General features: G+C 36.8%; 2 long non-coding RNA genes across 5 annotated transcripts in view; one reads left to right on the forward strand and one right to left on the reverse strand.

Annotated features, from left to right (window-relative positions):
* The window catches only part of LOC140516648 (uncharacterized), a 155,087-nt gene that overhangs the window by 72,948 nt on the left and 55,472 nt on the right, over positions 1-26,667 (forward strand). Inside the window, exon 7 of one of the 4 annotated variants that reach the window (XR_011971407.1) lies at positions 178-12,267. The exons of the other annotated variants lie outside the window; for them this stretch is intronic. This is a non-coding gene — a long non-coding RNA (uncharacterized lncRNA). Of the gene's footprint in view, positions 1-177; positions 12,268-26,667 lie in introns of those variants that run through there. 4 annotated transcript variants of the gene reach the window in all.
* LOC140516649 (uncharacterized) lies at positions 19,141-25,390 on the reverse strand. The gene is made up of 3 exons (XR_011971411.1): positions 25,318-25,390; positions 24,513-24,625; positions 19,141-19,320 (listed from the first exon to the last, which is right to left on the reverse strand). It is a non-coding gene; the product is annotated as an uncharacterized lncRNA (long non-coding RNA).

Genomic DNA, 26,667 nt, shown 5'->3' on the forward strand with positions numbered 1-26,667 from the left:
CAGCAAAATTCTACGTATATCAAGCCCATTTTGCTGCTATATGTTTAGGCAGAAGTTCTTCATGTTGCCAGAGATTTATAGAAAGGTAAGGTTCCTGCTGGTCTCAGGTGGATGTATATGCTAATTTGTGGTGGAAAATGATAAAGATTCCTTAGAATATTTTTTTTTCACATCCAGGAATGTCTGTGAAAGAGGATTTGATTTGATTTTTCTTGGCCCAAAGGACAGAAAAGAGAGGACAGAATAAGAAGAAGGTAAATTTTAACCCCAGATAAAGAAGTTCCCAATAATTGGAGGTGTTTCAAAATAAAGGAGCTACCTTGAAATTTGCTGACTTCTCCTTAATTAGGTCTTTCATCGAAGGCTAGATGACTTTGTGAGAGATATTGTAGGGGGTGTTCCAGATTAGGTACAGATTTAGCTAGTAGCGTATTACCATAGTCCTCTCCCACCTGTGATTCTGTGAATCACAGTGAACATCACACTCTTTGAAACAGAAATCAAATCAGACCTTGTTTTTCTTGGCTCTGTAACGTATAACTAGGACTAATAGGGAGAAGCTACAGGAAGTCAGGTGTTTATCTCCGAAATACCTAACAACTAGGTATGCTCTAAAGTGGAATTACTGCTTGAGATAGTGTTTGTCAAGCACATAGAACATTACCTGGTGCATAGTGGGTATTATATAAATGCTAGCTGCTGTCAATATTGATTATTATTATTAATTACGGGATATCTTAAAGTAAACACTGGGTTCCCACTTAATGAAGAGGGGCGTAGTATTGTGGAGGGTATTCTATGAGTAGTTTGGATTAGTTGACCTCTGATGCTCTTTTTAGCTCTGAGATCTATAATTATGAGTGTAGAAGTCAAAATTAATGAAGATAGAAGGTAAATGGCATCTAGATCTCCTGATGGACAGTGTGGAAGGGGAGAAGAAAAAGAACAAGAATGAATTAGATGTTAACTAGAGTGAAATAAAGTAGAATAGATAGAGATTATGGAGTACTTTAACTGTGAAGCTAAGGAATTTGTCTTCTAGAGCCATGGAATAGTTTTGAGCAGGGAATCAATGGATCAAACTGACAGAAAATTGATCTGATTGACAGATCAAAAGATCTGCTTATGAAAGATAATTTTGGTGACTCTCTGATTGTAAGGAAGAGAGATTGTAGGCACAGAGATTAGTTAGGAAGTTGTTAGAATAGCTCGGGTGAGAGGTAATGCAGGCCTAAATAGAGTGGTTGCTGTATGATAGGAGAGAACGAAAATGATAAAAAAAAGATATTGTAGAGATAGAATCAATGGGCCACATCTTTCTACTATCCACAAGGATGGTATGAAACTTTGTACAATGCTTTGCTAAAATCTAAATAAACTAAATGTATAATTTGTTGTTCAGTCATTTCAGTCACTTCTGACTCATCATGATCCCATTTGGGGTTTTCTTGGCAAAGATACTAGAGAAGTTTTGCCATTTCCTTCTGTAGCCCATTTTACAGATGAGGAAACGGAGGCAAACAGGGTTAAATGACTTGCCCAGTGTCACACAGCTAGTAAGTGTCTGAGACCAGAGTTGAGCTCAGGTCTTCCTGACTCCAGGCTTGGCACTCTTTTCCATGGTACCACCTAGCTGCCCCCAAATATGTTATATTTCTTCAGTATATGTCTAGTAACTCTAGATTAGGAAATGAAGTTAGTCTCATATGACCTATTTTTTTTAAATAATGCTATCCTGTCTCTTCATGGTTTACTTCTTTTGGAGATGTTTACATTTCATCATGTTAATAATTCTGAACTTTTGCTAGGAATCAAAGTCAAATTTACTAATCCATAGATGTCATTCTTTCTTTTTTTTTTTTTGAGGGGAGAAGGTGTCTAGGTGCAACTGCCCCTGTGGGTATCTGAGGCAGTGGGGAGATAATATCTAGCATTTATGCAGTGCTTTAAGGGCTGAAAAATGCTTTACAAATATTATGGTATTTGATCCTTATAGTAATTCTGGAAGGCAAGTCTTATTATTTTCAATACTATTATCCCCATTTGACAGTTGAGGAAATTGTGGCAGATAGAGGTTAACTGATTTGCCCAGGGTCACCATACAGCTAGTAAGAACCTAAATTCAGATTTGAACTCAGATCTTCCTGAAAACTGACCAAGTGCTTTATTTATTGTACCACCTTTAGAGCGCTCTCATCAGGCGACATTCGCTTTCTAGACCTGTATGATCCAGTTAAACTGGTCTTCTCTTTGTTTCTTCACACCCTACAATCAATCTCCTCTCTCCTCGAATTTGTACTACCTATATCAGATACCTGGAAAGCACACCTTTCTCATTTCCATCATAAAGAATAACTTTTCCTGCAAAATCCATCACCTTCTGTGTAATGCCTCTACCAATTTCTTCAGTTGAGAATGTCCTCCCTCTTAATCTCCCTTGTTTTTAACTTCATTATACTTATTCTGTATATAAACACCTCATTGTCTCTGCCCCATTAGAATATGAGCTTCTTGCCAGCTGGGATTGTTTCATCAACTGCATTTGTGTGGTCAATGGCACATGGTAGGCACTTTAAAAAATGCTTGTTGACTGATTGATTTATAAATGTGAGTAAGTTATTATTAATGCTAAAATGATTGCTTAATGATAATATGTAAAGGAGGTGACAAAATATTTTAAATCTTAAACATCTTAATTCTTAAAAATATTCTGAATTGCAACATCATCTGAATAGGATGATACAATTGGGTGTTGTTCATTTTATAGAGGCAGATTTTATGGAATGATGGTCATTTGGAATGATAACAGAATAATGAGTAATTTGACTCTTCTTTCTTACTCTGTCAATGCATGTGATGGTGCGCTAGGGAAGGTAAGAAAAAACAATTAGCGCTGAAGTAGAAGTGTCTTCAGGGGAAAGTCAGAATTCAATTATTGTTAGGAAGTGGAAGGAGAGTATAAGAGGATGAGTTCAAGAGCAAATGAAGTTTGTTAATAATAGAGTAGAGGTCTCTGAAAATACGATGGATAGAATAGAGAAAGATAAAGATTGGGGAAGGATGAGGCTGAACAGAATGGCATGGCAGAACAGGCTGTTGAAAGTGATTTTTTACTTAGAAAGGAATCGATTCTGAATGATAGGGACTAAGAGAACAAGAGGTTGGGATTTTCTTTTCGAAGGTATGGGGAGGACCAAGCAAGCACACTCTTGCAGAAGAGACCAGTCTCGAGGTTCTAAATGGAATATGGAAGATCGGACCTTCTGGTTTCCAAAGGCTTAATGGCAGTAAGGAAGGAAGGGCTGGTTACTGAGGACCTTGTAGGAGCTCTTCACAAATTGAATCCCTTAAACACAATCCCCTATAACAATAATTACCCAAAAGCAACCCTGATTAATCTTTACACATGTCAAGTAACTTTTGCGAACTCTAGACAACTGATTTGAGAGTGTATTCCTGGTAATACCTTAATACTACATGGGGTGTGTGTGTAAGGAAACTGCTGGGGAAAGTGTGTCCTAGATCTTCTAGAAGAAGCTGCCAAATCTTCAAATGATGGCAACACAAGTGACAGCAGAGGCAGGGAGAGGGTTGTTGTTTTTTTAAAACAAATAATTGCAATAAAATTTGACCATAATTGCCATCCTAGGAAGTGAAAGATATTGTCTGACAACAACAGCACCAACCACATAGTGCTGCGAGATTTGCAAAATGATTTAGATATGTGAGGTGGCTGCCCCAGGGTCCCAACCTCTGTTTGATTGTAGAGGGTGCAGGGTGGTTATCAGAGAGTGCCTCCCAGATGCTCTATTTAAGGCAGTGGCCCAGGGCAGGCACCTCATGATTTCCTATCTGTCTGCCTTCCCTCCTTTCATCCCTCATGCCCCCTTTCAGCTTCTTTTTTTCTGTGTCGTCCTCCCTTCATTAGATTGTCGGCTTTTTGAGGGTAGCGGCTGTCTCTTGTCTTTATTTTAGCACTTAGCATGGTGCCTGGTGAACAGCAGACCTGACTGACTGAATGTTCACTCATTTGCTTCTCATAACAACCCTGGGAGGTAGGTGCTATTATTATCCCCATTTTACAGGTGAGAAAATTGAAGTATATAGTGGTTAAGTGACTAACCCAGGGTTACACAGCTAGTAAGTATCTGAGGCAGGATTGAAATGCGGTTCTCCCTGATTCAGTACTCTATCTACTGCACCACCTAGCTGTCTCTGTAAGAGTGCTCCAGTTTGACTGATCATCTAAATAGTCACATTTCGACGAGATCAGGGTTGAACATATCTTCTGGGGTGCCAAGTCTCTGCCCTGCTCTATTTTGTAATTTTTTAGTTTGCTTCTATTTAAAGGAAGACAATTTTGACCATTATCAAACTCAAATAGTAACAGGGGCTCTTAAACCTTACATAAGGATTGACACTTTCTGGGGCATGAGGATTGTAAAAATCACATGTTAATTTTACCTATGTTCTATTGTATTTTTCTTTATTTTATTAACTATTTCCCAATTACATCTTTTCTTGTCCAGGCAGTACTTAGGGGAATTGCTGGCTGGAGTGTTGGATACCTCTGGCCCTGATGATTCTCTAACATTGCTAGGTAGGATAGTGGGGAGAATTCTGGACTTGGGATTAAGATCCGAGTTCAATTTCTGCCTCCAACACTTTAAAAACTCTGTGACCCTAGATAAATCTTTTCCGGGGAGGGGGAACCCGTTGCTCAAGGTCACATCGAAAGTGCAGTTTCCCTATCCTTGTTTTAATCTCTCTCAACTTCATTTTCCTCTTCTTTAAAATTGAGTTAATAGCAGCAAAAATAACATCTACCCTACAGGGTTATTGTGAGGCTCTAATGAGACACTATGAGTAAATTTTTTGGCAAAGTTTAACATACTATATCAATATTGTTTTTATTATTACCATTATCATCGTATGATCTTGGGGCAAAAGTGTTAGCACACCCTCAAAGTTCAGGTTAGAGTCTGAGTCTTTCTTTAGACTTAGAGACCTGTAGCCAGCTATTGTCTGAGAGCTGGCAGGGTCACGGTGCTCCTTTTCCTTCCAAAGAGCTAGTTGCTACTTACAGCAGCATTGAGCAACAGGAAATAGGCTGGGTAACCTGTAACTTTGGAAGACAAGTCTTGACTTGAGACGGTGGCTCCCTGTTTTATGGCTGTTATTGACTTTGGGTCCAGGGAGACCTCTGTTTTTGGCTAACCAAACATTTGGTACCTGCAGCGACTGAAGCAGCCTTAGTGATATACCACATGTTCTGTCCATGGACACATGATACGTCACCCACACTTGGAGTTGGTTTGCACTTTGGAAGTACAGTGCATGCAGCTGTATGTGCTGGAGTCACTGAGTTTCATAAGAGAGAGGGGCTACATTCCTATAGCCTCCTGCTTCCTCCAGCAGTCATGGTTCCCACTGAATCCAGCGCTGCAGCAGGTGTCAGACTGCAGGCTCTGTTGCAGAAGAAACAGCTAGAGGTCAAGTCGTAAGGCCTAGGATGATGTGAGCACACCTGTCACTGGAGAGACAGCTGAAGTTAGGTGCCAATGAATTTACTCCTTTGGAAGAGAACAGGTAAAGAGGATTAGTGAGTGGTACATTCCTCATTATTTTCCTCCTGATTTGGACCCTCAAGCTTTAATTGTCACTAATAATTGTGCCACCACTTGTAATCTGATCCAATGATGTTCAGCAGTTAAACTGCTCAGCTTTAAAGGAACACATGGTAATCCTCTAGGCCAGAGGTTCCCAAACTTATTTGGCCTCCCACTTCCTTTAAAAAAATACTCAGCATACCCCTGGAAATCTATTTTGTTTAATCCTTAAGTCATTTTTTTTACATTTGGGTGATTTCAAAAAATATTCTATATATATATTTAAAATGACATCTTAAATTTAATAATGAATTGTAAATTTGGCTTTTTTCTGTTTTGAAACTTTGATGATGTAATATTGCATCGTGTAACTGTGTGGTATCACATTGTTAACTAATCATTACATGCACATATTCCTGCTTATGCATGCTGCCCTTCCTGACAGTGTTTAATATGCTTGCCTGCCAGCACTTGCTTCTTAAGACCTGTCAGTGCACTTGACCATTGATGGCTTATAGCTTTCATTATGTGTGTTTATTTGGAAAATAATGTAGTCACTCTGACTTTAACTCTGTTACACAACAGATAAAATGTATATGAATTGTTGTTCAAAATTTTGTCTTCTGTTCTTTCCTTATGTTTCCACCTCCCTCTTATTTTTATTCATTGTGCCCCCCCACCTTATTGCACGGGAGGCTACTGTCACCCCCATGGATTGCTACGGTCCCCCTCAGGTGGTATTGCCCACTTGGGAACCTATGCCAAAGGTTCTTATCTTTTCGTGTGTTATGGACCCCTCAGCCTGTCTGGTGAAACCTATGGACCATTCTTTGAATAATATTGTTAAACACAGAAATAATAAAATGCAGAGAATTAGAAAGGAAACTAATTCTGTGGAGTACAATCATCAAAATAATTTTTAAAAAAATCGTGAACCTTGGGTTAAGAACCTGCATAAAGGCAATGGGGACTGGGGACTTTCCCCCAGGTTACTCATAAAACTGATCTAAGGAACCTGAAAGTAGAGCAATATATGTAAATAAGCAGAGTAAGAGGAGCTCTGTTCCTCAGTAGTGAAATTGAGAGGACCACAGACAGTACCTTTAGGTCTTCAACAACAAAGTACTAACTGTCCAACTTAGCTTAGTGCTTAGCTAGCAAAGATAATTCATTAAACAAAGGAAACTAATGACTGGTGGTGTTCATCTGACAGGTGAAGCCCCTCTCTAGCCTGGCCACTTTTTGCTCACTCCCTCAAGAATAGCTCTCTCTTCTCTACCCTCATCTTTACCTCAACTACACAAACAGCATGTTTTGTGCAGCTTATCTTGGATGCAAAAATTGCTAGCTATGATTTTGCCTTAGAATTTCCTAAAATTAAGTCAAGAAGCCTATGGCTTGGGTGTCATATACATGGTACGCTCCTTCCAATATTGGCGAGCTGTATTATGTAGTAGTAACTGGTCTGTTCCCTGTTGTCATGATCCTGCATGGGTTGCAGCTGAGCAGATTTCACAATGTTGATAGAAGTTTTCTCTTTTTTGGGGGGGAGTTGGTTCTACACATACGTTCTTATTATATACATTTTCATATTAGTCATGTTGCATAGGAGAATTAAAATGAATGTGAGATACCATGAGAAAAATCCAAACAGAACAGGGCATAACACAAGAGAAAATATTCTGCTTCATTCTGCATTGCAATTCCATATTTCTTTCTCTGGATGTGGAAGGCATTTTGCCTTTGGAGTCCTTTGGGAATGTTTTAAGTCCTTGCATTGCTATGAAGTACTAAATCTACCAGAAAAATTCCTCACACATTGCAGTTGTTGCTGTGTACAATTGTCTCCTGGTCCTGCTCCTTTCACTCAGTATAAGTTCATATATGTCCTTCCAGTCCTCTCTGAAGTCTTCCTGTTCATCATTTCTTATAGCACAATGGTATTCTATTATATTCATATACCATAATTTATTCAGCCATTCCCCAATTGATGGGCATCCCCTTAATTTCCAGTTCTTGGCCACCACAAAAAGAGCTGCTATAAATATTTTTGTACACATGGGACCCATTCCTATTTTTATAATCTCTTTGGGATATACAGTTCTAGAAGTGATGTTGCTGGGTCAAAGGGTATGCACATTTTTGTAGCCCTTTGAGCATAGTTCCAAATTGCTCTCCAGAATGGTTGGGTTAGTTCACAGCTCCACCAACAATAAATTAGTGTTCCAACTCTCCCACATTTTCTCCAGCATTTATCATCTTTCTGTTTTATCTTGTTAGCCAATCTGATAGGTGTGATATGGTACCTCAGAGTTGTTTTATTTGCATCTCTCTAATCAATAGTGATGTAGAGCATTTTTTTCATATGACTATAGATAGCTTTAATTTCTTCCTCTGAAAGCTCTCTCTTCATATCCTTTGATCATTTATCAATTGGGGAATGACTTTTGTTCTTGTACATTTGACTAAGGTCTCTCTATATTTTAGAAATGAGGCCTTTATCACAGATACTAGTTGCAAAAATTCTTTCCCAGTTTTCTGCTTCCTTCCTAAGCTTGGTTGCACTGGATTTCTTTGTGCAAAAACTTTTCAATTTATGTAATCAAAATTATCCATTTTGCACTTTATAATGTTTTCTATCTCTTGTTTGGTCATAAATTTCTCCATTCTCCAGAAACCTGGTAAATACATTCTTCCTCGCTCCCCTAATTTGTTTATAGTATTAGTCTTTATACTCAGATCATGCATCGATTTGGACTTTATTCTTGTGTGTGGTGTCAGGCATTGGTCTATGTAGAAGTATTTTCTTTTGGAGTGAGAGGGTGGGGGAAAGTATCACCCTGCAAAAGAAGGGGAAAGCAGAACTGGTAGGGTAGGTGAAACAAAAAAGTTAGGAAGCAGACACCACTGCTACATGATTTTCAAAAGATATTTTTCCCAACGTTTTCCATGTAGTTAACTAGAATTATCCATCATGAATTCACTCAGGTAGCATTTATTAAGTGCTTACTCTATGCTAGTCATTGGAGACATAAATGTAAAGAGTAAAACAGTCTCTTCACAAAGAAATTTGTATTCTGAAGGGGGAAAACAGTAAGTGTTTGTATATATATGTATATATGTGTGTGTGATGTCACGTGTATGTGTATATTTATATATATAGTCACACATACAAACATACAAATAAATACAAGACACTATGGGAGGGGAGGACACTAGAAGCCGATGATGGGGAAGGATCAGAGAAAACTCAAGTGTCACAAAAGAAGAGAGGGGGAGAGATGCTATTAGAGGCATGATGGATGGCCAGTGCAAAGGCATAGAGATGGAGATGGAGTATTATTTGTAAGGAGTAGATCACTGTATGGATGATATTTTTCCTAGGATAACACAAAAACAAAAAAACTAAGACTGAGTGAGAGCCTTTTCTTGTTGTCATAACATGTTCATTCAAGAATATCATGGTAACATATAACTTTAGATAATTTGAAGGTGAAAATTAAAGAATTAGATAATTTTAGGCCTAAAACAGATCTTAGAGAATGATATATTCTAACCTCATTCTAAATCTAAGAAAATTGAGGTGTGGAGAAGTTAAGAGTCTGACTCACACAGTCTCACAGCAAGCATAAGACTGGAACCTGGGCTCCTGTTCTTCTATCCAGTATTCATTCCATTCCATTCCACTAATGTTAATTTAATCTAAATCCCTATAAACACCGATCCTGAATGAAGGGGATTGTTCAATGTTGGGGGGGCTTCATGATTTTTTTTCACAACAGAAGTAGGTTGCTTAGACCATAGTATCTTTTAATGTAATTAAACTACCACAGGTAATAATATATCCATAACACACTGAAAACCTGGAGCCCAGATGATTTAAAATGCTGAAATTTAGCCCGACTGCTTTAATGGATCTCAAACTGTGGCTTTTCTTTTCACATGTGCTTGAATTCACAGAACTGTGGGATTTACATGGTGTTATTCTAACCTAATTTTATCTGAGTATATAGAGTGGTAATCCCATTTCTTTATTGGTTTAGTGATACCTATATTTATAGGTATTCAGGAAGAGACAACACCAAGATTTTATTAAGCTTATCCATATTATATTATTTGTAAAAATTACCATTTCTTAATCTTGAGGCGTTTTCCTGTGATTCTCTAAAATCCTGTTAATTCTTCTCCACCCCCAACCCCTTTAAATAGTTATATAGTTATTCTGGTTTATTCTTCTTGTCTAGTGGGTTCGCCATGATTCCCTTGTGACTTGTGTTGTTACCATATAACTTTGGGTTTGCAGTTTCAGCACATGAGGTAGGCTTTTTCCTCTTGGGTATTTAGGCAAACTGCCATGATATGGGGGTAGGTGGGCTATTCCCTGCTGTCATGACCTGGTATGGACTGGGGCTGAGCAGGTTCCATGGTGCTGACTGAAGCCATTTTTTTTTTTTTTGGAGAAGGGAGGAGGCATCATCACTGAATAAGGAGGGGAAGGGAGAACTCTTTTGCTTTAAAAAAAAGTTTTATTGATATGTTTTGTTTTGACATTACAAATATTTACAGACTACTCCCACTTTGTGAGAGAACTCTTGTTAACAACGTAACTCAGACAAGTAAAAGTACCAACTCAGTGACCTCATCTGAAAGTGCACGCAACATTCCACATCTGTAGCACCCCCTCCCCAACCTTTCTGTTTCAATTATTTTAAAAAAATGAGCAAAAATCTGTTTTTCCCTGTTGCCATTGTAAAAAGAAAAACTAAAAACATTCTTTTTAACAAATATGCAAAGTCAAAGAAAGCAAATATCTGTATATATATATATACACACACATATATGCATATATATGTATAACTCTGCATATATACATGTGTACATGTGTCTGTGCATATATATCTGCATCTCTGTTAGCTGTATCTATGTTTATGGATGCACCTAAATCCATCCATCCGTTTATTTATCTATCAACATATACAGATATACGCGTGTATATCTATGTCATTGAAATTTATGTTGTTTGCTGTTAGTTATTTCAGTCATGTCTGACCCTCTGTGACCTTATGTGGGGTTTTCTTGGCAACGATTTCCTTTTCTAGCTCCTTTTACAGATGAGGAAACTGAGACAATCAGGCTCAATGAATTGCTCAGGATCATGTAGCTAGTTCAGATTTGAACTCACAAAGATGAGTCTTTCTAACTGCAGGCTCTGTACTTCTATCCACTGTGCCACCTAGCTGCTTCTCATCTATAGATGAGAATATTTATTTATTTAAATATTTGTCTATTTATTTTTGTGTACACATCTCAATCTATTATATCTCAGTCAGAAACTGGATAATATATTTCAGTATCAGTTCTTTGGAATGGAGAGAAATGATTAATTTTTCTTTATATTATTTTTCCCTCTCTAGTTCCTCCTTCCAAACCTAGTCCCTGGGAAAGACATTGCTGGTAGATGAGATTGGGTTAACATTTCCTTCAATCTTGGGTGAGACTCCACCTAACAGGGACATAAGTAGCTTGGATAGAGGTAAATCTTTTTGTTTAGATCGCCCAAGGTACAGGTGGTCTGGGTAGAGATGAGTCAGAATGATATAATCAGAGTCATGTCCCCCAGCTTCTCATTAGAATAAGCCTACCTTTCATTATAATATTTATTCTCTCATTAATAGTTAGCCAGTCAGAGTTGATTTCTGCCTGTTGGGGGACACCCACTCTTCCAAGAGTATCTAAATTCTCAGTGGGTCCCAAAGTTTGTCTTTGGTTCTTCAGTGCCACTGACCTCATTGATTAATTTTTAGCTAGCTAAAATTAATAAATTGATATTAATTACCCAGAAATTATTTATCTCAGACTTTTTATGCATTACAGAATCTTAGATGGTCATTGTGTTGGTCACAGTTCTTCCAGCTTTCAAAGTTCCTTGTCTTTACCGAGTTTTTGTTATTGTATAAATTGTTCTCCTGGTTCTGCTCATTTCATTCTATTAGTTTAAGAAAGTCTTCAAAATGATTCATTTTCATAATGTAGATGTCACAGTATAAATTATTTTGGTTCTGTTTATTTCCCTCTGCATCAGTTTATATGTCTTTCTATGTCTCTTTGAGATGATGTTTCCTCATTTCTTATAGAACGGTAGAATCCTATTTATGTTTACATACCACAATTTGGTCAGCTATTCCCAAATTGACAGTCATCCCCTTAGGTTCTAGAATAAACTAAAAGAGCTGCTACAAATATATATTTTTGTATGTACAGAATTGCTTCCTCTCTTTTTTAAGGATAAGGCCTAGTAGTGGACATGCACTATTTAGTAACATTTTGTATATAATGCTCAGTGTTTTCTAGAATGGCTCATGGAACCCATTCATAGATGCACCAAGTATATCAACATGCCACTTTTCCCACAGAACTTCTAAAATTTGCCATTTTCTTTTTTTTGTGCCAATCTGAATGAAGTAGAATCTCAGAATTGTGTTCGTGTTTATTTCTCTAATTAGTGGGGAGTTGAAACATTTTTTCATATGGCTGTGGGTCATTTTTATTTCTTCACCTGAGAACTGCCTGTTCACATACTTAGGACTATTTATCAATTTATTAGTGGGAAATATATTTTTCTTATAAATTTGAATCAATTCCTTAAGTATCTTGAAAATGAAACCTGTATTGGAGAAGCTTACTGCAAAAATTATTTCTCATGTAACAGTTTCTTTTAATCTTAGATGTATTATAGTTTTGCAAAAGCTTTTTAATTGTGTGTAATCAAAATTTTTCATCTTATCTTCTGTGGTCATCTCTTTTCTTTTCTGGTCAGGAAGTTTTCTCCTACTTATAGATTTGATAGGTAATTTTTCCTTCATTTTTCAAATTTACTTATGATATAATCTTGTAAAGCCAATCATGACAACACACTTCAGGACTGCTGCTGTGAATGATTTTAAGGGCCTAATTGCATAGTATAATGAATTCTCTATTCAGTAACAAACTAAGCATTGTTCAGTAAAGTCAAGCATGGCATTCATAGCAACATCCTTAAGTAAAATGCATCATTCAATCAGTATATATCTCCTAACAATAGCAATGTTTTAAGTAAAACATCAATCAATATCAAGTATCCTTTTTCAAAGTACCACACCACCCACCCCTCAGTCACTGTACAATCTTCTTAATCAGTATCATGTGTCTAAGTAAAGTCCTCTTTCTTCTTGACTTGAGGTTGACTTCCATGTCCCATGGCTCTTCCTCTATGGACTAGCCACTCCCAACTCTCACACTTAGGTGGCTCTCTGCTCCTGTTCCATGTCTCAGGTCATGGGGACTGTTCCACTAAGCAACTTCATTTTCTGGGAAAACAAAGCTCAACAGGGCAACAGTGATACTAATACACACCACCAGCCCCATTATCTCTGTTCACTCATAAAGACCAACAGTCAGGGCTTCTGTCTGAAAAATCAGCACCGATGAATAGACAGGGCTTCCTTTCAGCTCTCAGATTTGGTCTTCTCTATCAGAGGTCTCCTCTCAGCCCTCTTCTCCTCAATGCTGGCTCTCTTCAGGTCTGCTTCTCTTAACTCTGGCTCTCTTTACATACAATTGTACTCAGTCAGCATCTGATTGGCTAGAGCCCATGATTGATTAGAGGCCACTTGCACATGGTTGATTGGTTAAAACTCTCTCTAATATATACATATACATATACATATATATATATGTATACACACACACACACACACACACACACCATTTCTAGTTAAAGATTCTCGATTAGTCAAAGGCAAGATTCAGTTAGATTGTCTGAAACAGAAATAGCAAAATATCTTACTTTGCTTGCCATTACAAATCTTTACCAAGATCATAGATTCATTTGGATCTTGGTATAAGTGTGAAGTTTTGATATAAATCTAATTTCTTCCATACCGTTATTTAATTTTCCTAACAGTTTTGTCAAATGATAAGTCCTTAGTTCAGTAACTCAGATCTTTGTGTTTATTCAATACAAATCTACCAGATACATTTGCTTCTGTACATTGTTTACCTTATCTCTTCCATTGATTAAGTTATCTATTTTTAGCCAATAACATATTATTAAGAATTGTATTAATTGAGAATTACTGCTTTGTAGTTTAGTTTGAGATATGGCTCCACTAAGTCTTATACATTCCTATTTCTTTTAAGTTTCTCCCTTGAGATTCTAGAACTTGCTTACTTCCATATGAATTTCATTATTTTTTTATTTTTCATTATTTCATTATTACTTTTCTAATTCTGTTAAATAATCCTTCGGTAATATGATTGTAATGTATTTCACAAGTAGAATGATTTAGGTAGTATAATAATTTTATTATAATGATTCCTCCTATTCATGAGCAACAAATATTTTTTGCAATTATTAACTATAAACTACTACAAATTATTAACTTCAAACCACTGTTAACAGAACTAAAAAACCTAACTAATTACAAATATTCTGTTTTTATATATCTTGGTAGATAAGAGTGTCAAATATTCTATATATTCTGTAATTATTCGAAATAAAAGTTCTTTTTTATCTCTTCTATTAGGTTTTATTGTTACCTAGAAATTGGAATGATTTGTGTGGATTTATTTTGTGTTCTGAAAGATTGCTGAAGATATCATTTAATTTAATTTTTATTTGAACTTTTAGGATTGTGGTGAAAATGGACATCCATATTCACCCCTAGTCTTATTGAAAATTTATTTCCTCGTATAGAATAAAAACTCTTGGATTTATGCTATTTGTCAGTTGAAGGAAAGATCTATTTATTCACAGTTTTTTTTTCAATATATAATTCATTTATTTTTCAGTTCTTACCATTTACTTCCACAAAAATTTGAATTCAAAATTTTCTCACCATCTCTCCCCATCCCCCACCCCAGGACAGCGTGCACCCCATTCACCCCTTTCTTCAGTCTGTCCTCCCTTCTATTATCCACCCTTCTTCCATCCCTCTTCCCCTCTATTTTCCTATAGGGCGAAATACTATACTCCATTGCTTATATATCTTAATTTCCAGTTGCATGCTAAAACAAGTTTTAACATTCATTATTAAAGCTTTGAGTTCCATAGTCTCCCTCCCTCCCCATCCATCCTCATTGAGAAAACGAGCAATTCAATATAAGTCATTCATGTGTAACAATGCAAAGCACTTCCATAATAGCTGTATTGTAAAAGACTAACCACATTTCCCTCTGTCCTATCCTGCCCTCCATTTATTCCATTCTCTCCCTTGACCTGTCCTCCCACAATAGTGTTTGCTTCTGATTATCCCTTTCCTCAATTTTCTGTCCCTTCTGTTTTCTTCCCTTTCCTATCCCCTTCCCCCTTGCCTTCCTGCAGGGTAAAATAGATTTTCATATCCAATTGAGTGTGTATTACTCCCTCCTTAAGCCAAATCTCATGAGAGTAAGGCACAGTTACTTCCTTTCATCTCCCCCTTCTACCGCTGCATTGTAAAAGTTCTTTCTTCCCTCTTATATGTTAGATGATTTGCTACATTCTGTCTCTCCCTTTCTCTTACTCCTACTATATACCATTCAACAGTAAATTTTAATTTTTTTAGGTATTCTCCCTTCATATTCAACTCAACCTGTGCCCTCTGTCTATGTATACATATACACATATATGTACACACATAGACACATACACCCATGTCCATTTATATACCTACACATGTGTAATATACAAATATATACATACCCATACACATCTACATCTATATATGTATATATGTATATATCTATATCTATATATATTTCCTTTAACTATCCTAATGCTAAAAAAGTTCTCATGAGTTTCAAATAACTTCTTTCCATCTAGGAATGTAAACAGTTCAACTTTAATGAGTTCCTTAAGGCTTCTCTTTCCTGTTTATCTTTTCATGTTTCTCTTGATTCTTATATTTGAAAGTCAAATTTTCTATTCAGCTCTGGTCTTTTCAACAAGAATGCTTGGAAGTCCTCCATTTCATTGAAATTCCATTTTTTTCTCCTGAAGTACTATACACAGTTTTGCTGGGTAGGTGATTCTAGGTTTTAATCCTATCTCCTTTGACCTCTGGAATATCATATTCTAAGTCCTTTGATCCCTTAGTGTAGAAGCTGTTAAATCCTGTGTTATCCTGATTGTATTTCCACCATACTTGAACTGTTTCTTTCTGGCTGCTTGTAATATTTTCTCCTTGACCTGGTAACTCTGGGATTTTGCTACAATATTCCTAGGAGTTTTCCTTTTGGGATCTATTTCAGGAGGTGATTGGTGAATTCTTTCCATTTCTATTTTGCCCTCTGGTTCTACAATATCAGGGTAATTTTCCTTGATAATTTCTTGGAAGATGATATCTAGGCTCTTTTTTTGATCATGGTTTTCAGTTAGACCAATAATTTTACAATTATCTTTCCTGGATCTATTTTCCAGGTCAGTTGTTTTTTCCAATGGTAAATTTCACATTTTCTACTTTTTAATTCTTATTGATCTGTCTTATAATTTCTTGATTTCTCATAAAGACATTAGCTTCTATCTGCTCCATTCTAATTTTTAAAGAAATATTTTCTTCAGTGAGCTTTGGAAAGTCCTTTTCCATTTGGCCAGCTCTGCTTTTTAAAGCATTCTTCTCCTCATTGACTTTTTGGATCTCTTTTACCATTTGAGTTTGTCTATTTTTAAAGATGTTATTTTCTTCAGCATTTTTTTTTTGGATCTCCTTTAGCAAACGGTTGACTCCCTTTTCATGATTTTCTTACATCACTCTCATTTCTTTTCTCAATTTTTCCTCCATCTCTCTTATTTCATTTTCCAAATCCTTTTTGAGCTCTTCCATGGCCTGAGCCCATTGAATATTATTTTTGGAGATTTTGGATGTAGAAGGCTTGACTTTGATGTCTTCCTCTGATGGTATACTTTGTTCTTCCTCATCTGAAAGGATGGAAGAAAATACCTTTTCACCAAGAAAGTAACCTTCCATAGTCTTATTTTTTCCCCTTTTTTTGGGGGCATTTCCCCAGTTAGTTACTTGAGTTCTGAGTCCCTTGTCAAATGTAGGATATACTCCATCGACCTGTAAATTCTCAGTTCCTCTACGGTGGCACTATCAAGGAAGAGGAGTTTACTTCTCTCTTTGTCTGTACTCTTGTCTGTGAGCAACCACAAGCACTCTTTTCTGCCCAGGATCTGCAAGTAGCGTTTCCTCTCCATAGTCACCACCAACTCCACCATGCCAGCACCAGTGCTCCTCCTCACCCCATGGCTGCCACTCAGGGCTGAGATCCAGATCAGCTTCTTGATTCCCCCAGGGTCTTTAGGCCTAGGGCTCCAAAAGTGGATGCTGCCACAGTGACTATTGCTGCCCTGGAGCCGGAGATGGGGCTGGACCCAGGCTCCCCTCTCACCCAGGTGACAGAGTTTTCTTACTGACCTTTGAAGCTGTTGTTGGTGTTTGTGGGTTGAGAAATCTGGGAACCACAGCTACTACCTGTCATTCTATGCTCTGAAGTCTGCTCCAGTCCTCTCCATGCTGCGCTGAGCTCTGAGCCCAGTACGATAGACCTTTCCTGTCAGCCTTCCAGGCTGTCTTGGGCTGGAAATCTCTTTCACTCTGTCATTTTGTAGCTTATGCTGCTCTAGAATGTGTTTAGAGTCATTTTTTACAGGTATTTTATGGGATATGGGGGAGAACTAGAGCAGGTCTGTCCTTCTATTCCACCATCTTGGCTATGTCCATGCAGGTTTTTTCTTTTAACTGAAATGCGTATTATATTTTGTCAAAAGATTTTCTACATTCATTGAAATGATTATATAAATATTTTATTGGTTTTGTTATTAAGATAGCTAATTAGGTTTATATTTTTCCTAATGTCAATCCCACCCTGCATTCCTGGTATAAATCCAACCTGGTCATAATATAGATCTTTGAGATATATTGCTTTATCCTCTTTACCAATATTTTATTTAAATGTTTTCATCCATATTAATTTAAAATATTGTCTTGTAATTTCCTTTGTTTCTGTTTGAGCTTTCCCCAGTTTATTTGTCAAGATCATATCTGTATCACAGAAGAGAGTAGGTAGGTTTTCTACTTTTGGTGCTTATGCAAACAATTTATGTAATACTGTAATTAATTATTCTTTGAATAATGGAATCCAGTTGTGAATCCATATAGACTTGAGTTCTTTCTTTTAGAAGCTCATTTTTAAAAAATTTCTCTGAAATTGGATTGTTTAAATTCTTTATTTCATTTTCTATTTTTTTCAGTACATATTCATTTATTTCATTTGAATATGAGTTTGGTTGACTCATTTTTGGGTAAAAATTAATCTCCAATAATACCCTCTGTGCTCCATTTGTTGTAAATTCTTTTTCATTTTTTGATCTGGTAATTTGGTTTACTTTTTTTCTTTTTAATTAAGTTATCTAGTTGTCTGTCTTCTTTGTTTTTGTAAAATCTTCTAGTTTTGTTCGTTTTGGTTTTCATTTATTTTAGTCTTTGATATTCCACATTTGTATTTTGATACTGAATTGTGTTTTAATTTGCTGGTTTTCTTGTATTTTACTTGCATTGTCAATTCATTGATCTGTTCTTTCATTTTTTCTCTCTCTTTCTTGTTAATAAAAGTGTTAGTGATGCAGACTTTGCCCTAAGGCTGCATTTCTCAAATTTTGGTATACTGTCTCATTGCTGACATTAACTTTCATTATATTTTCCATAATTTCTGTGAGTTGTTTTTTAATCCACCACTTCTTTAGGATTATTTAACTTCCAGTGAATTGTTAATGCTTATTTCCAGTGGCCCTATATTTACTATAATTTTTATAACATTGTGGTCCATAAAGGATATGTATAATATTTCTGCTTTTTTGGTATTTCTTTGTTACATTTTTGTGTCCTAAAATATGGTGAATTTTTGCAAAGATACCTGAACAACTGAAAAGTAAACAATCTCTTTTATTTCCATTTAGTAATCAACAGAGGTCTGTTTTTTTGTTTTTGTTTTTTTTAATTTTCTAAAATTCTAGTCAGGTCGTAGACTACTACTGCTGCTGCTCCTCCTCCTCATTCATCATCTTTTTTTATTTCTTTGTTTAGATTTATATAGGGCCTACAGGGATAACTTGAAGTCTCCCACCGCTATAATTTTATTATCTATTTCTCTTTATAATTCATTTAGTTTTTCCTTTAAGTGTTTGGAAGCTAAGCCATTCAGTCAGAAGTGTGTTGGTAAAACAAATTCTCTGATAAAAAATGTATGCACAATACACTTAAGTTCAAGCAGTGTCATTAATGTTTTCTCCAACCCTTTCTTAAGTCCAGACAATAAAGAAAACCATAAATCAAGCTCTGATTTGTAGTGTTGGATGATTTCAAAGTGTAAAAGCTCACACTGAAACTTCAGCAATCTTCTCAAGCTGGTTGGAGCTGGCTCTAGAAAGTCTCTTCAATTTGATGTATATATGTTAAATATTGAAATCATGTTGTCTCTGCTACCTTTCAGTAAAAAGCAGTTTCCTACTTCATCTCTTTTAATCAAGTTTATTTGTGCTGTTTCCTTGTCTGAAATCATAATTGCTTCCCCTCCTTTATTTCAGCTCAGATATAATAGATTTTGCTCCAACCCTTTGCAGAATTGCAGAAAAAGTCAAGATCGCTTCAAGAAACCCAGGTTATAGAAAATACTAGATGCGGTTAAGCTGTGTCTGAAATAAAAACAAGATTCAGAGTCACGTCCAAAGTGTTAGTGAGAAGGGTTAGGGGTAGGGTTAGAATGAATGTTGGGGACTGAATTTAACATGAAGGTAAGTAGCAAGGGGCTGAGCACCATGGGCATCAGTATATTTCTATACTTGGTCCTATGTAGTCCAGACCTAACTTTGATTTTACATTGACTTTCATCCCACTTGAGATCTCTTGCTATTCTGCCCAGTAAGAATCAGAGAATGCTGGGACCTGGATTCAGATGGTCCAAGTTATAAGTCACATGTTTTATCTGAGATCAAAATCACAGTTCTGAATTTTCTTCTCCTTTAACAAATGAAACAAAAACAGTTAAGCCGGTGTTTAGGCAGTCGACACACATTTGTTAAGAGCCTATGAAGAGCCAGGTCCTGTGCTAAGCAATGGAAATACAAAGAAAGACTAAAGACAAACCTTGTTCTCAAGAAACTCAGAGCCTAACAGAGAAGATAATCAAAGGAGGGAATGCATTCGCATTAAGCTGAATAAGGAAACCTTCTTTTAGAAGGCAGGATTTTAATTGGGACTCGAAGAAAGTCCTGAAAGCTGATCAATCAATAAACATGTATTAAGCATCTGCTATGCGATAGGACTGTGCTAAGGTCTAAGGATACAAGAAGAGGCAACCTGGCCAAGAATCGTCACTATACTTTGTGCTGTAAATTGGTCATCTAACCTTTACTTATAGCCTTTAAATTGGTCATCTAACCTTTGCTTATAGCCCTACTCTCAATAACGGAAGAGACAAAATGCAAAAAAATATATACAAAGTAAGATATATACAAGATAAGTAGGAAATAATTAAAAGAAAGAAGGCTCTAGAATTAAGAGGGGGTGGGGACGACTTCCTATAAAACTTTTCATAACTTTATTATAAATAAGTTATTATAAATAACTTTTTATAACTTTATTATAACTTTTTTATTACTTTATTATAACTTTATAACTATTATAAATTTAAAAGGTATAGCAAGTTGTACATAATAGATTCACAATTTCATGAGCATTTGTCTTTTTTTTTGTACTATGTTATGGAAATGCTTGTTTTATTCCATAAATTAAAAATAAATTTAATTTTTTAAAAAAGGTGGTATTTTAGTTGGGACTTGGGAAGCCAGGAGGTAGAGATGTGGAGTTCTCAATGTGCTGTTGCATGAGTTTTATTGGGTATATGGGAAAATTTTACTCTTCTCATATCCATTTAAAACATAAACTACAAACTACCTCTTATGACTTCTACCACAAATCCACCTTGAACTCCCAGTTAATATTATGAACCATCAGAACCCAAACAAAACACCCTCCTGACCAGCAAGTGGTTGCAAAACTTTATCTGTTTTGAAGTGCCATCTCATGCCTCAGTCTCCTGTTAAGGTACCCGTTTTCATACCCTGAAGCGTCCATCTTCCTCAGCCCTGACCCTAACCAGCAGATTGTTTTTACTGGCCTGTTCTTTCTGTCTTCCCTTCTGGGAAGGCCACAAGAGTAGTTTCTCACCACAGACGTGTAAGGCTACCTCCTACACTGTAAGGGGAAGTAAAGAAAGAAGAGGGTGACAGTGTGGGCGAACAGAAGGAGAGGTAGAGTGATCCCAAGGCCTGGGTGATGGCTCTGGAGGCCCAGCCACCTGGGAACACGTCCTTGTTGCCAGCTTAAACATTCAGAGTACCACATTTCCTCATGGAAAAGAATACATTGCAGTGAGCAAGAGAAAAGTTTGAAAACCTCAAGCTAAATATAAAGTAGATAATATTAGAAGGCAAAGTTTTGAAAGATAGAAAACCTAGGTACAATGGGATACTTTTATCCCTATTCCGTAAGTCATAGCTCATAATAATTTTATCCCTAGACATGATCAGAATATTCATTTCTGATTCCTGTTGGATGCTATATCATGACAAGTTTAGGTTTAGGATGTAGTATACATGGTATACATAGTATACATAGTATGTATACTATACACAGGTTTGGGATATAGTATAGCTTTACTTAAAAAGTAATTCCAGCAGCTTGTCTTCAACCTTTTGGTTGACACATGTCTAAAAGTCAAAGAATCGCATTGTTACCAAAACCTAGACCTGCCCATACTTGGCCAAGAATCGTCACTATACTTTGTGCTGTAAATTGGTCATCTAACCTTTACTTATAGCCCTTAAGTGATAGGGAACCTTTAAAGCAGTCCATTTAACTTTGGGTGAACTAATTGTTGTGAAATTTTTCCTTTCCTTAAGGTTATATCTGCTTCTGCAAATAATAATAATAGCTCCATTAATATAGCACCATGCAAAATGCTTTACAATTATTGTCTCATTTTGTCCTCACAGTGACCCTGAGTTAGGTACTTTTATTATTCCCATTAGACAAATGAGGAAACTGAGGCCAATAGAGAGGCTAATTGACTTGATCAGGGTCATATAACTAGTAAATGTCTGAGGCTGGATTTGAACTTGGGTCTTCCTGAATCCAGGCCCAGTGCTCTATCCATCCATTGCAGCTAAGTAATAGAATGGATAGAGTGCTGGGCCCAAAGTCAGGAGTTCAAATCCAGCCTTAGAGACTTATTAGCTGTGTAGCCCTGGCTATTTCACTTCATTTTTGTGTGCTGTAGTTCCCTCATTTGTCAAATGGAGATAATAAAAGCGCCTACCTCCTGGGATTGTCATGAAGACAAAATGAGATAATATTTTTTAAATGTGCAGCACAGTGCCTGGCATATGATAGGTGCTTAATAAATGCTTGTTTGCTTTGCAGTCCCTTCTCTCCTTTCCCCCAGCCCCCATTCTCGGTTGTATCTAGTTTTACTTCTTGGACTAAGGAGAAAAAAAAAATCTAATCCTTTTTTTTTTTTTTTTTTTTGCATGACAGCCCTTACAATACTTGAGGAAATCGTTCATTTCACCCCTCTCTCACTGTCTTCTTGTCTGCCCACTAAGCATCCCCAGTTAGATCAGATAACCACTACGGTTCCTTCTGGCTATAAATCTGTGCCCTTGAGATTTTTTTTATTGGTCCTATCTGGCATGATTTCAAGGTCTCTTAACAGTTCAGTTGCTCTTCATATGACAATCAATATCTTTTCTAAAATATGACATGCTGAATTGAATGCAATATTCCTTAGAAAAGATCTGACCAAGACATTATTCCACTTATTCTTAACACTATTTTCCTTTTAATTCATCCCTAATCTCAATTCATTTTTTGTTTGCCATATCATATTGGAAAATCTTATTGAGTTTACAATTCACTCAAAAACCCAGATAGTTTTTTTCCCCCATATAAACTGCTAGTCATTTTAGCCACACCATCTGCATCTTGGGCATCTGAAATTGATTTTTTCAAAGTCAGGTGTAAGATTTTTGTTTTAAGTAATATGTTAGCTACACCTTCAAGCTACAGACAAATTTCAAAAAATTTTAAGCATGCCATTTATACTTTTATCTAAGTTACTGATAAAAATGCAAATAGCACAGGGTCACACATAGATTGGGACACTCCTCCAGAGACCTATCAAAGCATTAGTGATTACTCTTTGTTTCCTGTCATTTAATGAATTCTAAATCCACCTGAGCATATAATTATCAAGCTCATGTCTTCCCACATCATCTACAAAGTTAACATGAGACAGTTGGTCAAATGTTTTGCTGAAATCTAGATCATCTATATCTATGTAATGTCCCCTTTGGGGCTACTTTACCAGCTTACTCATAGATTGGATTCCCTGGGGGATGGCTGCCTCAGAATGAAAATGATCTGTAGGTCTGCACTCGCAGAACTATAGCTCAGGAGTCCTCTACTGAAGAACTTATTTTCAATGGTCAGCCAGTTGACATAATTAGCTCAAAATTAAGGTTCTTGCTAAAATTTCATTAATAATAATAGAAGTAACAATATTATCCTCATAAATCTGGTGTCAATGGGAGTGGTAAGGAAGGGGAGAGAAATCTCCTCTCTCTCTCTCTCTCTCTCTCTCTAGTTTTATATTAGAAAAGAAAAAAGAAAAGGAATAAATCCCTCTGAGGACCTATAACTACTTTTCATCTCAACTGCCAGGGATAAATCTATCTTGACTGACTACAAAACTAAGCTTGTATAAAGGGTACTAGGGATTTCTGACCTTTTCAACCAGCCAATAGCTAGGTGTCTTACTGTTTGAGGACCTTTTTTATTACCTTCTAATAGAGCAGAGAAGTAGAAACATACCCTTTATACTTTCATTATATGTATATAATAATACATATGTTCTTTCTATCTACAGCAATCCCTTGATCTACCATTCTAATGAATTGATTGAAAAAAGAAGTGATATTAGTTGCGCCTTGGTCTGTTCTTGATAAAATTATTGCTGGTCCTTTGTAATGATTGGGTTCCTTTTCATGTATTCAGTAATCATCCTTTTAATAATACATTTTGATTTTTATAGGAATGGAATACGTCATTAAGTTTTGGAGGATCCAAGGTTAATAGGATTTCAGGGCTAAGGGAGCTTCATGTATGATACCCATTTTGGTTACAGCCTTCTTTCCCAACCTGCTACTATTTTCTCATTGGTTTAAGGGCTTCATAAAATCTTAGAGCTGAAGATGCTTTTGAAGCTCTCTAATTCAAACATTCATCTAGTCCAGGGATGGGGAACTGGCAGCCTCAAGACCACAAGTGTCTCTCTAGGTCCTGAAGTGTGGCCCTTTGACTGAACCCAAACTTCACTGTTTGCAGACCTAAAGGGCCACATATGGCCTCAAGGCCACAGGTTCCTCAAATCCTTTCTGTCAGAGTCAGACTCCACTTGAATATTTTTGTAATGTTAGGAAATCTACTACTGTGTCAAGTCACTCATTCCATAACTGTACAGCTTTCATTATGAGAAGATTCATCTGTATGGTAAACTCAGAGCTTCTTCCCTATATAGTCTAACCACTGGTGTCAGTTCTGATCTCTGAAGCAACACTAAACATACCAGACCTTAAAATTTTTGAAGATGGTTATCTGGTTTCCCTTTAGTTTTGTGTTGGCTAGGCTCAACATCTTCAGTTCCTTCAACAATTCCTTATGTCATCCCAAAGTACATTGGTATGGGACTCTCTCCATATTGATAGAGATCAACATATAAGGGGTGGATTGAAGTTGGTGAGATAGGGAAAGAGAAGAGTTTCAGTACCTTTGGTCTTTTGCCCTCTGCAGTTCCTTTGGGCACTTCTGGTTTCCAGTTTCAAGAAAGAATGTGATATAACAATATGAACTTCATTTCATTGCCAAAGGAAGAATAAGACTCTAGAAGAAGCAAATATTAGCAAAGATAGCCTTTTCTATCATGTTCTTATCCCCAGCTTTCTACATTAGAAACTTTGGGAAATCTTCCCCTCAGGTGTGATCTGGGATTTTCTCTATTGGTTGAACTGAGTTATCTCACTCCCACTGGGCAACCTTCTTCACTTTATATTGTCGGGTATATAGTTGCATATATATTTTCTCTGATTCAGTTTTGCTGTTGACTTAGATAAATGGGTTTCTTCACTATTGGCTATATGCATGTTCATTGTGGAATTGGTATTTGGTGGAAAGGAAGTCAAGTTTTTGATATAAAGCTTATGCCATCCTTTTCCAATTAATAAGCTGAAATCAGAAGTTTCGCTTGAATCCCAAAATCATATCCCTTAGACTAATATTATAGGAGCAGATAGATAAAATTCTAGCCTGGTGTCCCCTCTCTCTGAGGAGATCAGAGTGACCAGGCTTCTGGTTCTAACCTCCTAATTCCCCTCCTGGAAGGAATGAACATGAAAATGAAGGATGGCGGGGGGGAAGAGGATGGAGATATCTATTCTCCCTCCCTTTGAGCCCCTCTTTGACCCTTCCCGCTATGCTACATGTGGGAGACAGCTGCTCACTACACTCATATAACGTATCTTCCAGATTCCTCACTGTACTGGTTATACTGACAAAATGATAGACTCCCAACTTACCAACATCCCTCTTCAAAAAGCTTATCAGCAACTTGAGATATGTTGCTAGAAGAAAAAAGGAATAGACTTTTCCTCAGTGTCATTAAAGAAATTTCAAGGACCAGTGATGTCTCAGTGCCAGGAAATTTCCTCAAAGCTGGTCAGTGGAGGATGAAAACTCAAGTAGAGACTGAGGGACCACATAGACACAGAACAAATGTTTGTGTTAAGTATCTTGATTTTATGCTTCAGAAAGTTTGGGAAGTGGAAGAATATATAGCAAGGGTGATTTTAGTGAGTGTACATGCTGTCAGAGAAATACTTTAAATGAGGCTGGACACTAATCTGAGCCCTAGTCTTCACTCTTACGATGAAAGTGAGAACAAATCATTTCTTAACTTCTTCAGGGTCTATCGATTTTTCCTTCCAACATCTCTCTAATATATGTCCTCTTCTCTTCTCTGACACTGTCACTGCCTTGGAGATGAGTCCCTCATCACCTCATGCCTGGACTATTGCAATAGCCTACTGGTTGGTCTCCCTGCCACAAGCCTCTCCTCACTCCAATCCATCCTATAATCAGCTGTCAAAGTAATATTCCTAAAGCACAGATCTGATTACTTAAGCCATCCCCTGATTCCCCTCCTGTAACTCAAAATCTCATGGCTACCTCTTATTTCTAAGATCAAATATAAAATCCTTCCTTTGGCATTCAAAAGCCTCCTTCCCTGCCCTGGTACTGTGATCCAATGTCACTCTACTGTCCCTTAAACAAGACCCTCCATCTGCTGATTCCTGGTATTTTCACTGGCTATCACCCATGCCTGCAATATTCCCTCTCCTTATCATTGCCTTCAGGCTTGCCTGACTTTTTTTCAAGATCCAGCTAAAATTCCATTTTTTATAGTACATTTTTCCCTATCCCCCTTAATTCTTAATCCAGTGCCTTTCCAATCGATTTATTTCCAGTTTATCCTGCATATAGCTTGTTTATTCATAATTGTTTGCATGTTATCTCTCTTAATAGACTGTCTCAGGCAGAGACTGTCTTTTGCCTTTGTTTATATCCCCAGTAGTTAGCACAATGACTGGCACATAGTAGGCACTGAATAAATGTTTACTGACTGACTGGCTTTTCATAGTTATCTGGGAGAAGGGGTAGATTAACAATACGTCTTAATAGGGATATCTACAATTCACTGCAACATTCCAAAAGCGGTCTGACTAGGTCAGACTACAGTGAGATCCTCACCTCCCATTATCATAGACCCCATTCTTCTCTTCCTCAAGGCAGGAAGGAGTAGACAAAACTCTACAGCTTGTGTCTATTCCAAAAGTACACAGAATTTTGTGATTCATTTTTCCCCAAAC

The sequence above is a fragment of the Notamacropus eugenii genome, chromosome Y (assembly GCF_028372415.1).
Source record: "Notamacropus eugenii isolate mMacEug1 chromosome Y, mMacEug1.pri_v2, whole genome shotgun sequence".
Classification (NCBI taxonomy): Eukaryota; Metazoa; Chordata; class Mammalia; order Diprotodontia; family Macropodidae; genus Notamacropus; species Notamacropus eugenii.